Source organism: Pyrgilauda ruficollis, unplaced genomic scaffold (genome assembly GCF_017590135.1).
Source record: "Pyrgilauda ruficollis isolate IOZ18807 unplaced genomic scaffold, ASM1759013v1 scaffold106, whole genome shotgun sequence".
Taxonomy (NCBI): Eukaryota; Metazoa; Chordata; class Aves; order Passeriformes; family Passeridae; genus Pyrgilauda; species Pyrgilauda ruficollis.
Genome location: NW_024508766.1, coordinates 2,698,499 through 2,709,264, shown reverse-complemented (window position 1 = coordinate 2,709,264; position 10,766 = coordinate 2,698,499). Strand labels below are relative to the sequence as shown.

The 10,766-nt window shown below is 42.0% G+C and overlaps 1 protein-coding gene across 1 annotated transcript in view; it reads left to right on the top strand.

Annotated features, from left to right (window-relative positions):
• The first annotated feature begins 423 nt into the window (after positions 1–423).
• Positions 424–10,766, top strand: part of ABCA1 (ATP binding cassette subfamily A member 1) — a 93,561-nt gene continuing 83,218 nt past the window's right edge. Inside the window, exon 1 of the mRNA XM_041470647.1 lies at positions 424–523. The gene's annotated coding sequence lies outside the window, so the exon portion shown is untranslated. The remainder of the gene's footprint in view (positions 524–10,766) is intronic.

Below are 10,766 nucleotides of genomic sequence, written 5' to 3'. Positions count from 1 at the left end.
CTGGGAGCGCGGAGTTTCACAAAAAGCAGCGAGTGCGGGTAGCGCACGGAGCGCCGTCCCGCTGAACGGCGCCGGGGCGGACATAGGCATCCTCGCAGCTTGTTTTTGGCTGCAGTGTGCACGCCCACATGCAAAACGCCGCGCACTCCTCCACCTTCCCAATAGCAGCCCGCCGCCGAGGGAAAAGAAAAAAAAAAAAAGGGTGGGGGCGGGGGGGATCCGCGGAGGACAGGAGAGGAGAAAAAGAAGGAAGGAAAAAGCAAACAGAAAAGAGAAAAGGAGACAGCAAGTAGACCCCGGAGGGAGGAGAAAAGCAGTGTGCTGGGCGGCCCCGGCCGTGGAAGGGGCGGGCTGGCCCGCCATGGGTAGCTCCGCGCCGCCCCTATAAAAGGCCCTGCGGGGCGGGGGCGCCCGGTAGCGGCAGCGGGGCCGGCGTCGGGGCCGGGAGCGGAGCCGGAGGGGATCGCGGCGCGGAGCAGGCGGCGGCTCCCCTCGGGACCGACGGCGGCTGCCGGCCGGGGAGGTAGGCGGCGGGGGGAAGGACGCATCCCGGGCAGCTGTCGAGGAGGCTCCCCACTTGTCCCCTCTCCGCCTGGAACGGGCGGCGCAAAGCTAGAGGGAAAACAAATGAGTGGGGGTGTGCTTTGTTATTGTTTTGGGGTTTTGTCTGTTTATTTTCTTACTGCTTTGGGGTTTTCGTCTTCCGACGTGGTGCCTCTCTCTGTGCCGAGACTGTCGTCAGCGCGGCTCGGAGAGTTTACCGCGTAGCGGTGCATCGGAGAGGGGCTGATAGTGTTTGTGTGTATGTGTGGGGCGTGGTTGTGTGTGCTTATTTTTTAAAAAATAGTTATTTTATTTTAGCTTATCCTGAGCGAGGCGACTCTGACTTGGCAGCGCTCACGGAGGGTGGCTCACCTTACCGCTGCCTCTCCCGGCCCCGGTGGGTGCTGGAAGATAACGGGAGGGTTTTCATCCCCTTCACTCCTACGTGAATCCTGTAAAGTCGCGGGGGTGGGATAAAGGGAGAGCCTTGGGATGGGGGGGAGTGTAAAAATAAAAAATCGATGTGGTTGCCTTTGTGATGGGCAGGAGGCTCAGTTGTATGCAACAAATCGTACTCCTGCGTGCTAGACTGTTGTGAAGTCTGGAGTGCTACACTGCAACCTATCATCAGGCTGTTGTTACAGAAGATGAACTCCACAGCAGCCCAGATGCTTGAAACCTGTCTGGAAAGATACTCGGATTCTAAATTAAAAGTCCTTATTAAACCCTACTTTTTCCTAGTTTTAACCAGAAGTGCCCCCTTTCCCCCAAGTTGTTGGCCTGGGAGATTTTAAAGGCTGTACAAAAACATACTTAAAGGATCAAAGTTGATTTCAAGTGTGTTGGAATAGACCTCGGTGAAGCCAGAGGGGTGTAAACATCTTCTAGATTAAAGCCTAAAATGAGTTGAACGTTTTTGAAAATTACTGCTATGGATTAATACATTAAAATTTATTTTCAGCTTTGAAAATGAGTTGGTCCTTGTGTTGCGGAGAAGAGCCGGGTCTTGGGGATGTTCCATTAACAACAGATGGTCAAGCCTGCTGTCGAAAGGCTATTGTAATGGAGCAGTCTTGCTCAGTTTTGAAAGGGGGTCATGGTAGTAAACATTCAGTGCAAATGCTTTTTGTGCTTGGTGGCACAGCTTGACTCCCTTACAAGTGAGAATGGCAACATATGCTGACAACTTTCCTCAAATCAATGTGTGATTCTGTGATGACACAGTAGAATATTAAGCTAAATGGGTAGTACTTGGGACTCTGCAGTGTTTTACTGATGTAACAGATAAAAATGATGTTGGTGGGTCGTCATTGTGCACATTTGAATTTTAATTTATGTAAGAGTGAATTGTATGACACAGTCTGTATCTGGTATGGGCAGGAGCTTGATGCCTTTACTCAGGACATGAAGCACATTGTTTCTTGTAATCATAAATTAGTAGGGCTGATTATGGTGAAAATTAGAAGTCAACCCTTAACAAAAAAGATGGGGCTATTAAGTTTGGCAGCATGAAACGCATGTGTTATGTAGTATAATTTAAGTTGAACCAATTGAGAATATTTAGCATTAAATAATAAAATATAATGGTTTTTTAGCTCATTGTAAGTATTCTGAAGGCATCACTAGCTGGTCTCTGGGCTATGAAAAATCACAATTTGCTGTAATTTTTCAGTAGAGTGTAATAATGCAGCAGCTAGCCCAAAATTATTTACAGTAACTTTCCCCCAATAAGTTGTTGCTGAAGAACATGTTGCCATATAATAGTTACATGACATAAACACCTTGGGTGCAGTTATATATAAGATTTTAATGTTTCTAGGAGTCATGGTAATCTTTTGGATATTAGTTCCAAATTTCCTCTGGACAGAGCCACATAGCAGTGCAAGCATGTTGAAAGTTTTGTAATGATCTCTTCTTGCACAGAGGCTGAGGCATATTTATAAATCAGTGTGCTGTAGGCAGCTGCTAGCAAACTTTTTTTGTAATGCTAATTTTTTTCTAACTCAAACATTGCTCAGTGCTGTATTGGTGTGATTAGACACTTAGTTGATCTGGTACCAAATTTGTAATATATCATTCAGGAATAAGCCTTAGTGACTTAAACAAAGTAAGAGCAGATCTTCTGTGTGGATTCTGTGTTGAAGCATTCTCACCTGTTAGTCAAGTGTAATACACACATTTCAGGAAGGAAGTCTTCTCTTGCCTACATTTCTGCAAGGCTGTTCTCTCACCATTGAGTTCACCTGGCAGAGTTAGACCCACGAAGACAGTTCTGGGAGGCTCAGAAGGAGGATTGGTACTGAACTCATCCATCTGTGGCCAAATACGATCAGCTCTGCTAGTGTTTATTATGTGCATTGCACCATGTAGGCACAGTATTTCTTAGGGTGTGGTTTCTCCAGAACTTTAATCCAGTGTAATTGAAGGTTGCTAGTGAGTTAGTAATGGACCTACTTCATTTCTCCTGGTCTACCTATTCTTTTCTCTCTCTGTCTGTTTCATCTTTTGTGCAGGCACTGGAGTTCACCAACCCAGGGCAAGTAATTGAAAACAAACCCTCCTCTTTTTGCATGGTGGTTCTGGTTTTTTTCACCCCAGCATCCTGTGTTCAGAGTCTTCTCATGGCTTTGTGAGCACTGGTGCCAGCACAAAGATGATGACAGAAGGGAGCAGAGAGGGACCCAAACTTCAAGGTTTGAGTAGCCTTGAAGCAGGCACCCTCAGTGTTTATGTAGGTCTTCTAGGCTGGGCAGCACACCAAATCCTGAAATAAGTCCAGAGGCTGTGGCTGACCAAACATTATCATGGTTCTCTTTTGCTGGTTATTCTTGATGACTCCTGTGAGAGGAGCTAGAGTCAGAGTTTACTATGTTTAGTAAGACACTTTATGTATCAGATAGATTTTCCTTGATTATCTGAGGCTGCTAGTGACTCTGCCTGCTTTCTTCAGGTCTGACATGGAAGAAATTGACTCTTAAGATTATTTCATATTTATGCCAGCTAAGGATTTGATTCTCAATGCTAGAAACTCTTTCAGTGTAGTTAATGAGCATGCACATCTGCAGTTGCTGCTACTAAGAGTGTAGATAAAAAATACCATGGTAAGACTCTGCTTCTAGTGTTTAAAAGATGATCACCACAGAAAAACCCAAAAGTTAAAATGTCTCATTCTGTAGCTGCATGCCTTGCTTGTGTTTATTACAAAAGTAATACAGATAATTCAGAAGAAATACCATGACTAAAACTACTGAATGGAGTACCTAAAGTACCCTGTTCCCTTTCTTTAAAATACTTGGAAGCAAAGCTAGTCCTGTCTTTTTTAGCATTTTTGATGGGAAGAAAAAGTATTTTTGCTTGCTTCAAGGACCAAGAGAGAGACAGAGTAGGATGGAAAACTGTTGATACAGCTTTCCTGGCACAACAGGCTAACACTGTAGGAAAAATGGGAGCATTCAGATCTTTATTCATGGGTTATTAGCAAAAAAGCTTGATCATAGGTATTAAAAATGCATGTCAGTTTGAATGCCATAAGTATCCACATACAAGCTGACCTTTTTCCTCTTCTGTTATTTTTCTGGAGGAGTGTTGCTTAGCAGAGCTCTGCCTAATGCAATGGGATTGGCTTGCGTTATGCTGACTTTGTTAGAGAGTGTTTGGAGTTGGACAAAAAATGGAGAGCAAAGAGCCTTTCTAAGATTGTTCTGGCTTGGGCTAGATAGCTAGATAGTTCTTTGTGAAAGAATTAAGGTTGAGCCTTTTACCACACCATTCAGAGATCATTCTGGGGATCTGGTCTCCTTTTTAGCAAATAGCAGGCAGGGTTGTGTGGAAGGCAGGTGGCCAAAACCTGTTAGCACTTTACTTGCTTGACTCTCTGAGACAACTTGCCATTTACTAGTCTGTTTCCAAATTAGTGGTTGTTCCTGGGAGCAAGCAAGCCATGCAGCTAATGTTCATTAGCATAGTACTTGTTAAATTAATAAAGGTCAAAATTAAGCCACGTGGATGGTCGCGGAGCAGCAGTTTTGGTGATGTAGGTGACAAGAGCAAGGTTAGGGACCAGGAAAATTTGGATCCCAGCACCTCTGCCCTTCTTGTGATGACTTGACTGTTTCCTCTTATCTACTTTCACTATTGCTCTAGTAATGGCATGACCAAAGTTTATACTCTTTATGGTAGAAGTCAAAGTGTGTATTTTCTCATATTCAGCAGGTAACACATCTTTTTTTGGAGACTTCATGCTCTGTTGCTAGTTCCAGCAAGCTGGGTTTAAGTCCAATGTTTTTAAGATATACCTGTTTTTGCAGTTGAATTTTTGTGCCTTAAAAAGAAACAAATAAGTTATCATAAATGTTCTTTGAGAGCTATATTAATGATATTCTGGGGATGCATTGGTGGCTTTTTTTCTCTTCCTGTTATTTTAATTGTGTTCCTGCAACAGGAGTTTGGCCATGACTGCCAATAGAAACAGTTAGGACCAAACCTAAGTGGTTTAAAAAAACCCAAAACTTCCCTCATCCAAACAATAAAGCAGAACCGAGCTTTTCTGAACGCAGATACATGGATATTTATTTGTGATACTAGTACAGGAACCAAAGTTCAAAATCTACTCTTCCTCTGAACGCGATCTTCTTATTTAATGAATTGAATTGAATGGATCCTGCATTTGTATTTTTATTCGGCCAAAGGGAAAATGCTTTTTATTACATTTATTTGTTTTAAGGTATTTTAGATATTTTAATTATTCTTTACCCTATTAAATCTGCATGGGTTGCCTAGCAGTTCTTACTGCTTTGCTTCCCATCTCTCTCAAAGCTATATTTAAATATTCATGCTAAAGTAAGCAATAAGAGGTTTTCTGCTGTGTTTGGAGAGATCTGGACTTGGTTCTTTCTTTTAGCAAACTAATACAATCACCGGTTTGCCATCAGTTTTCATATTTCTACAGATTTTATTTTTTCCAGATAATTTTTGTCATTCTTCTGATTGCCAGCCATGTCTCCCAGAGCTGCATTCCGTGTTCTTGTGACATACTCTTAATATTCATCTCTACATCTATTCTCCCAATTACCTTCATATATATAAAACCAGATATAATTGCAAAAGTGGGTTGTCTGTTGCAGTGTGCTTTGGCTCCAGTGGAACTTACTCAACACCATTAAGGATATTCTAAAGTTAATGTAAAAAAATGTATGTTTTGAATCCTATATCCATAAAAAACTTGCAAAATTTATTTTTCCTCACCTTGCTGTCTTGTAAGCCTATTGCTTTTTCCACTTCATTCTACTTCTGCACTTACCTGCTGTTTGGAGTCATTTGGTTGAAATTTAGTAGATCAGAGCTCTTCAGCTCTATGTTTAGTCCCTTGAAGCTTTAGGAGCAAACTAATGGAGCTCCATCCTGAAAATATTTCTGAATTATAGAGGTGGAGTTTAGGACTTGGACAAATTCTGCCATCCTTCCTTCCTGGATATGTCTGTGCATGATGTTGAATTAGGCATATATTAGCCTGCTTTGCATGACTTTAACTGCCATGCTCACCCTAAGGATTGAAGCTTCAGTGATGGGGGTGTGCAGCTGGAGCTGAAGAATAGAAACTGTGAGTAACAACTGTTTGCTCTGTGGATCAGGCAAAACGGGAAGATTGTCACATGCTTTTTGGCAGTGCTCTGAGCTAACTGCCCTGTGCCACACCTGACTCAGCAGGTATGTGGGCTGCCTTATCATGTGTGCCAGCTATTTTCATATTCTTCGATGAATAACTTTAGAGATAAGTGGTTATTGAAGTCTGTATGGGTTGCCAAGGTTGATCATAAATTAATTTCTCTTCATAGGTTCATCTGACACTCACTGATTTCAAAAGTACTTGGGCATCTCTTTATCACTTTAGTGGATTACCATCTCCCATATCAGTGCAGTTGGATGGTAGCTATGTCTGAGCCGAGGTCTTCTTGTAGGCTTTACAGACTCCCAACTCTGCTCAATCTGACAATGGCTGCTAAATACTGACTTTGCCAGTTTATTGCTTTCTTTCGTCAATGTCATTTCCTTTCATTGTGCTAGAGGCTTTTTTTTGGCTGATGTTTTTCTGCATATTTCAGGGATATTTTTGTTTTGTTTGCTGTTACTTACAGATGTGCCACAGATATCAGTGCAGTTGTGTAGATATCAAATTTAACAGACAGCTTATTCTTTTTGCCTCTGAATCTCAAAGGCACCACTGTGATGTTCTCTACACTTTAAGCCATGTTGTGTTCTGCTCTGTTACTGAAAACACGTGCTGGTTTATGGCATGATGTTCGCAAATGGCAAAGATGGAGAGAAAAATAATACTACAGTTTCTTTTGACGTTACAGGGCCAGCATACACTTAAACTTCAGTTTAATCTTGTATTGAACACCGTTGGTGTCCTTGTCTTGTCTGAAGATAAACAGCAAGTTCCAAAAGCAAGATATAGGAGAAGTCACTCCTTTCCAAAAAAGTCCTTATGATTGTGATGACAAAGGCACAAGGCTTCATAACTTTGCTCAGCAGTAGACAGAAACATGCCAGGTGCTTCAGTGACTCTGCGGTAGGATCATGGAGCACCTGTCACTGTTGCACTTTTTAAAACCAGGTATCTGTCTGATTAGTGTAAATGATGCAGTGACCAGAATGTTCTGTGTAGGGGTGGTGGTTGAAAGTGTTTCTGTTCTAACATTGTCTGAGCATGTGGATTTCTTCTGGAAAAAGCTGCTTTCTTGGGGAGGTTGTGTCTTCCTTCTCCCCTTTGAGACTGCTGCCAAGCAGAAAGGTACCTTTTGTAATGTGAAATTCTTTACCCCTTTTTCCTAATTTCAGTTATATTGTCCTTCAACAGGATGTGTCAAAAGCTGGGAAAAGTGACTGGGGCTGTGTAGCACAGCTTTTTGCAGACTGTGTGCTGATGATACTATACTCAATCAGAGATCAAAGCTTAATGGCATGAATTGAGCTCAAATGTCGCAATTATTATTTTAGCAGGATGTTCTATTATTTCTACATTCCACTAGAAAAAAATCCATTCTATGAGAGCCAAAAAAAAAAAAAGAAAAAAAAAAAGAAAATCATCTGCTAATATGGACTATGGAGTTTTGGACATTGGCCGTGATAAAGCAAATCACATTTTGTGTTTGTTTTTGCCAAAGAATGGACTAGATTCTTGTCTTTTTTTTTTTCTTCCATGGGCAAAGTAGGGGACGCTCAGTGTAATGTTGGAAGTTGAAATGCTTCACGTATTTCACAATCTTCTAGTGGAAGCTGGGGTTTTTTTTTGTAAAATAGATGACTGCACTTCATCTTGCGTATTATACTTGACACTTAAGCAATTCTCTTGCCTAAGTGCATGCCACAGTCCCTTGCATGTGCATTCCTTAGGGTAAGTCCAGCTGTGGTGCATGCAAACTTTACATCTTTCATTGCATTGGAGTTTTGTTTGTTTTCATTAATGAGCCCTCTATAAGCATGCTAGAAGTAATGAGAACCAGTTGTTGTGGTCATTCTGGTAGGCAGATATTGCTGACCTGTGACAAGTTTTTTAAAATTACTTTGCATGTTGTGTCACAAGGGAAGGTTGTAAAGCAGCAGCCATTTTTGAAAATGTGCATGTGCATTAATGTTTTAAGGAGGCACTGAGGACTCTGAAAAATGTAGTCCAGTCTTTATTACGGAGCAGTTTGTAAGCTAGTGTTTTCCTCTGTGACAAAGTGTCCCGTGTGATTTTTTTTCTGATTGGTAAGGATAGGCCCATGAGTGTCTCAGAAATATATCCTAGGAGTTTGACTTTGACAAGAGCGGCAAGTTAGATACTCTGAACAGTTTAGGACCAGGAATGTCAGTGTTCATTGTGTTAATTTTGGGCCAAGTCTTTCAAAATTGTCATCTGCTCATCTGTTCATAGTGGAGCATTCAGAAGAACCCACCACATAATATACTGACTTATGAAATCCTTGTTTGCTCAGTTCTCATGCCAAGGCTAAATAACTTTAGAAGCCCCTTGCCATTTTGCTTAAAGAGTTGGGAAGTCAGATTTCTGTTCCTGACATGACATTGTATTGCCCTTGAGTCATTTCAGAGCAAGACTGAGGCTTGCTTCTCTGTGTAGTACCTAGGGCAGCAAGTAGAACCTAATACTGGGCTTGGGTTCTGTCACTAGTTTTCATAGCAGAAGTTCAAGCAGGTTGTGAATAAGTATTTTACTGTTGGCCTGTGCTGAAAGGAGTCCTTTTCCATTGGCTGTCTCCAATATTCTGTGAGGTTGGAGCCCCCTTAAATAACATTGTGAAATTATTTATTTGGCGTTTTGTAGCTGTGTGCATGCTGCCATAAGGGTTCTGTAGATGAGTGGGGGGATGTGTGTCTTTGACCAGAGGTGGCTGGTTGCTAGAGGTAATCCATGAGACTGCTTCATCAGCTTCCTGGTATTTTGGCATTATCCTTTAAATGCTGGTTTTACCAAACTTTACACGCTTCTCAAGGAGGGAAAACAAATTCAACTGGATGGCCATGTTGAAAGTCATTTACCAGTTGCCTTCAATATTAGTAAGCACTGGAGAACAAGACTGGAATCTGTTTACTACCTTACCCAAGGCCAGGTAGTCAGTGTGGGAAGTAAACCAGTACAAGATCTTGCCAAGACCTGCCACTAAAATATTGTTGTTTGTCACCCTAATTAAATTCTTGTCTGCTGACCCAGAAGCTCTCCAATCACATTGCTAGGAACAAGGAGTTGATGTAAACTCTGTGATGTGACCTGGGTGATTTTGAAGAGGAAGGCACTTCTCACTGAAGAGCTCTTCAGATGGAATAGAAAATTTTGTGTTCCTTATGCATTTGGCAGAAGGGAGAGAAATGTCCTCTGTGGGGAGATTATGAAAGACCAGCTTTTAGTGTCTGTGTGCCTCCAGTGATAACGATCCTGTGTCCCAGGCAAGACCGCGTAGGTCCAAAGCTCACACCTCCACTGCTGATCCTGCACTAGTTGTGTCTGCTACAGACTCCAACAGTGCTTAAGCCAGGAGACGGATGTGTGGGATCTGATGGTTTCATTCTAATCTCTGCTTCTGCTTGCTTGTGGCCTTAGGTGAGTGGATTGAGCTCTGTGCTGCTAATGCTTTTTATGGCACCGTTTTGCAACCTATTTCAAGCTCTTTGGGTTAAAAGATTACTTTAAAAGATTGGCGCTGTTATTTGTATAAAATTGTCATTGTTCAGGTGGCAGTTTCCCCTCTTTCCTAGAGCTCCAGTAGATGTCTTAAGTTTTTTGACTGCTTGAAAGTTTTACTGATGGGAATGCCAGCTGTGTTCCTTTGTGTTTTGCAAGCTTAGTGTGACTTTAGGTCACAGAATGGACATTACTTTTGGTTCTTTATTCACTGCCTGTTTCCACTGCCTTCTGGGGATTTTATGTCCAATTAGATCTCTAGCAGCAGGACAAAAATAGCTTGCACTTGTCCACAGCCGCTCTTTATCTAGCCTAATCTTAACATAATCGGGATCAATACTGTTTTTCTAGTTACAGCTACTGTGCTGGAAGAAGGGAAATCCTGGTGTTCGGCAGAGAAGTGGCCAAGGCGCTAGACCTTGATTTGGGAGATTTGGGGATTTAGTTCTGGACTCTAGACTTAATTGCACCTCTGCTACACTAGCGCCCATCCAGGCCACTAGTCCTCTGGTGGTTTGTCTTGTGTAGATCAGTGTAGTGGTTTTGGTTCACCAATTTAAGGTTTCCTGGCCAATGCACCAGTTAATGTGATGGTTCAGTGCTGGCCAAGTGTTAGTGCACCTACTAGAATATACTTACTCATTTCTTGCTGTGAGTTAGGATTAGGAGGAAGGCAAAACAGGCTCAAAACTTTAAAAGGGTATAAAGAAAACTGTACTAACAGTAACTAAAAGAAAGAATAATAAGAATCAAAATAAAACCTTTAGAACACTTCTCCCCCTCCACACACCCTCTTTTCTTTCTCACTGACAGTGAGAAAGAGACAAAACTTGGGACTTCTAAGTCAGTTCTGTTCTAGAACTACTTCTAGAATAGTCTTTCTTCAGCTCATTTAGGGAGAGGAGTTTCTCTTGCCAAGCCATGGAGACTTCTCCACAAAAACAGTTCTCTTGTAGCTTTTAATTTCCAGTAATAGCAGCTGCCCAGGAATCTGCAATCGTGAAATCCCTCCCATCTTTCACAGCTTTCCCACAGCTGCATT